The sequence below is a fragment of the Hyperoodon ampullatus genome, assembly GCF_949752795.1.
Source record: "Hyperoodon ampullatus genome assembly, chromosome: 9".
NCBI lineage: Eukaryota > Metazoa > Chordata > Mammalia > Artiodactyla > Ziphiidae > Hyperoodon > Hyperoodon ampullatus.
In genome coordinates, this window is record NC_136922.1 from 87,207,155 (window position 1) to 87,211,840 (window position 4,686).

A 4,686-nucleotide genomic window follows, 5' to 3' on the forward strand; every position below is an offset into this window, starting at 1 on the left:
TTGTTCAACCCAAAACAGTGATCATCTGCAATCCCCCTCTTTCCTTCAACCCCTATTCCCCACTTTTCTGTAAGTCCTTTCAGATACACCTGCAAAATGCATTCAAAAGAATTCCACTTCTATTTTGCCTGTAATCAGTGAAGTTCAAGTCACCATCATCTCACCATTGCTAGTTCTCTAACAGGGCTCTGTGTTTCCACACTTGCCCCCAACAATACATCCTCCATGCAGCAGCAAGAATTATCCCTTTAAAATGTGATCCATATCACATCATTCTCCTAAACCCACCAGTGGCTGCCTTGTACTAAAGTCCAAACTCTGCACCATAGTCTACAAGTTTTATATGCTTTAGCCCTTGCCCAACCACAAAGAGCCAGAGGATACCACTGTGTACCCAGAAGGTGGCAGCTCTAATAGCTATCAACTCCTTCTCATATCATGTTGTTCACACAATAGTTTTCCAGTTATGAAATATGTCATAAAGAATGAACATTACATCAGGGGAGTGATGTCAGCATCATGACGGCATAAAACATTCCTCTTTTTTGCCCCCTTTTTAAAACAACAAAATAGACATCCATCCACAAACAAAAGCACCTTTGTGGGAGCTGTGGGATCCAGAAGTCTCACCTACCTGTGCATCCAGTAATAGGCAGACAGATTTCGGTATAGGTGGCAGAATCAGGGGAGCCAGTGAACCTGCCCAGAACCCCCTCTTGCTATGATTGGAAAAAAAAAAAAAAAAAACCGAAACTGGAGAGTGCTGACCTGGGCAGATACTCATGCATGAGAGGGAGTTCGCAGAAGTCCAGCCTTCCTGAGGGGAGATTCCAGCACACCATTCTAGAAACAACGACAACAACAAAACAAGTTTGGTCACAGCAGAGGGGGTGGTAAGAGGAACTTTCCCAGTGTCCCCTCCCCCAAGGTAACACTGCACCAGGCTGATGTATCTAGTAGCGGCACCCTCTCCCTCGTTAGGGGTAGGGGAGGATAGTTTGGGGTGAGTACCCAGCTACCTCAGTTGTGTGGGACAAACCTGTTTCTCTCCAATAGCACCCAGAGTACTGAGGTTGGTCTTTCATGCCTGGAGATGGGGTAAGAGGCAGAGAAGGGACGCCTTTCCTGCTGATTGCACTCAGCAGGAAGTCCACCCACAGACCCCTGGGAGTACCACACCTGAGGATCTCCCTACTAGATCCATGGGCCAGTGCTAAACCCACACCTTGGCCCTAGTCTGTGGCATCTCCATGTGCACGCTTCCTACTGCAGTAGTGAAAGCAAGCTCCTGTGGCTAGGAAGCACACTCAGAAACAGGCCACATAATGTGGACAAGGGAGAAACCACAAACTGAAGCTATAGCACCACCTTCTGGAAGACAATAGAGAGGTTTCCAGGAGCCTGCCTGGTGACTTGTAAGCATCAGAGAAGACCTAAAAGCTTAAGAATCCTGCCACACGAGGGAGCAAGAGAAGTGGAGTAAGAGTACCAATACAAAGACAGATAAAACCCCAGGTAATAACGACACCATTGAACAGGATACTCCATCAGAAACCAACTAACAAAGGTTTAAGGTGGCATCTCCTTAATTTCAAATGTGAAAGCAGTAATGCAAAACTACAAGGAACATTTAAGATCAAGGAAACATACCATTACAAAAAGAAAATAATGATTCTCCAATAACAAAGCTCAAAGGTACAGAATTTTGTGATCTAGCCAAAAAAGAATTCAAAATAGCTGTTTTGAAGAAACTCAACAAGCTGCAAGAAAACTCAAAGACAGTTTGATGAAACCTCAAAAAAAAAACAAAACCAAGATCAAAATGAAAATTTCCCCAAAGAGATAGAAATCATAAAAATGAACCAAGCAGGGCTTCCCTGGTGGCGCGGTGGTTGAGAGTCCGCCTGCCGATGCAGGGGATACGGGTTCGTGCCCCGGTCTGGGAAGATCCCACATGCAGCGGAGCGGCTGGGCCCGTGAGCCATGGCCGCTGAGCCTGCGCGTCCAGAGCCTGTGCTCCGCAACGGGAGAGGCCACAACAGTGAGAGGCCCGCGTACCGCAAAAAAAAAAAAAAAAAAAAAAAAAAAAGAACCAAGCAGAGATTCTGGAGCTGAAGAACTCAATATATGACATGAAAAATGCAGTAGAATCTGCAGTAGAGCAGAGCTAATGGAAGACAGAGCAAGTGCGTTAGAGATCAGGAATTTGGAAATAACCCAATTAGAGGCAACAAAACAAAACAAAACCAGTATGAAAGAGAGTGGAAAAAGCCTACGTGGTCTATGGTATTCCATCAAAAGGACAAATATCATAACTGGGGTTCCAGAAGGAGAGAGAGGGAGATGGGAGCAGAAAATTTATTTAAAGAAATAATAGCTGTGAACTTCCTAAACCTGAGGAGAGAATTGGGCACCCAAATACATGCTAATAGATCATCCTATTGGTCATGATGTATAACACTTTTAATGTGTATCTGCTCTACGTTTTTGCTTTGCAGTTACCATGGGGCTTCCACAAGACATCTAACAGATAACACGGTACATTTTAATTTGATAGCAGCTTGACTTCAATCATCTACAAAAGTTTCACCCTTTTACTTCTCCCTTTTTATATTTTTGATATTTCTCAGGATATAGAAAGAATTCTAAAAGCAGCTAGGGAAAAAAGGATTATAACCTACAAAGCAACACCCATTAGGCTATCAATGGGTTTTTCAGTAGAAACCCTACAGGCCAAGAGTGTGGAATGGCATATTCAAAGGGTTGAAAGAAAAATCTTGCTAGCCATGAATGGTCTATCTAGCAAAGTTATCCTTCAGTTATGAAGAAGAAATAAAGCCTTTCCTAGACAAAAACTGAGAGAGTTCATTACCACTAGACCTGCCTTGCAAGAAATGCTGAAAGGAGTTCTTTGAGCTGAAATGAAAAGAAGCTAATCAGTGACAAAAAATACAAAAGTATATAACACACTGGTAGAGATAAATATACAATCAGACCTAGAAACTAAATCTGTAATAGGATAGTTTGTTAACCACTTAATTTTAGTATAAAGGTGAAAGGAAAAGAGTATTAAAAGTAATAATAGCTACCATAATGTGTTAATGAATCTGCAATATAAAAATGCAACATCGAAAATATAAAAACAAAGAAGTAAAAGGGTGAAACTTTCATAGATGACTGAAGTCAAGCTGCTGTCAAATTAAAATGCACTGTGTTACCTGTTAGATGTCTTGTGTAAGCCTCATGGTAACCACAAAGCAAAAACCTAGAGCAGAAACACATTAAAAGGGTTATACTCTTTCGTTCAGGCCCATGGCACCGGCAGGATGGGCAAGTGTCGCAGTCTTTGTACTGCGAGGAAGCTCTGTAGCCACTGACGAGACCAGAAGTAGCATGATAAACAGTACAAGAAAGCCCATTTGGGCACAGCCCTGAAGGCCAACCCTTTTGGAGGCACTTCTAATGCCAAGGGAACTGTGTTTGAAAAAGTAGGGTTGAAGCCAAACAGCCAAATTCTGCCATCAGGAAGAGTGTCTGGATTCAGCTCATCAAGAATGGCAAAAAAAATCACAGCCTTTGTACCCTATGGTGGTTGTTTGAATTTTACTGAGGAAAATGATGAAGTTCTGGTTGCTGGATTTGGTCGCAAAGGTCATGTTGTTGGTGACATTCCTGGAGTCTGCTTTAAGGTTGTCAAAGTAGCCAATGTCTCTCTTTTGGCCTTATACAAAGGCAGGAAGGAAAGACCAAGATCATAAGTTTTGATGATGAAAGCATGATAGTAATAAATTTCCATATGCCAAAAAAAAAGAAAAAAAAAGCATTATACATCATGACCAAGAGGGATTTATCTCTGGGATGCAAGGATGGTTCAACATATGCAAATGTGATATACCATATTAAAAGAATGAAAGATAAAAATCATATGATAATCTCAATAGATGCAGAAAAGGCTTTTGACAAAATACATCCTTTCATCATTAGAACCCTCAACAAATTTGGTATAGAAAGACCATACCTCAGCATCATAAAGGCAAATATGATCAACACACAGCTTACACTGTACTCATCAGTGAAAAGTTGAAAGCTTTTCCTCTAAGATCAGGAATAAGACAAGGGTGCCCACTCTCACCACTCTTATTCAATATGGTACTGGAAGTCCTACTTAGGAGCAACTAGGCAAGACAAAGATATGAAAGTCATCCAAATCAGAAAGCAAAAAGTAAAGCTGTCACTATTTGCAGATGGCATGATCCTATATATAGAAAACCCTAAAGACTCAACCAAAACACTGCTTGTTGGAACTAATCAACAAATTCAGTAAAGTTGCAGGATATAAAAGAAGCATACAAAAATCAATTATTTCTATTCACTAACAACAAAACATCTGAAAAAGAAGTAAACAATCATTTTGATTCAGTAGCATCAAAAACAATAAAATACTTGAAATAAAGTAACCAAGGAGATGAAAGACCTATACAATGAAAACTATAAGACATTAATAAAAGAAACTGAAGAAGACACAAATGGAAAGATATCTCGTGTTCATGAATTGGAACAATTAATATTGTCAAAATGTTTATACTACCTAAAGCCATCTATAGATTCAATGCAATCCCTATCAAGATTCCAATGGCATTTTTCACAGAAATAGGAAAAAATCCTAAAGTTTGTATGGAACCACAG

At 40.6% G+C, this 4,686-nt stretch overlaps 1 pseudogene across 1 annotated transcript; it reads left to right on the plus strand.

Annotated features, from left to right (window-relative positions):
- Positions 1–3,326: 3,326 nt before the first annotated feature.
- Positions 3,327–3,820, plus strand: LOC307057898 (small ribosomal subunit protein uS12-like; annotated as a pseudogene). Its single transcript has one exon. The product of its transcript is annotated as a small ribosomal subunit protein uS12-like (transcript).
- Positions 3,821–4,686: the final 866 nt, after the last annotated feature.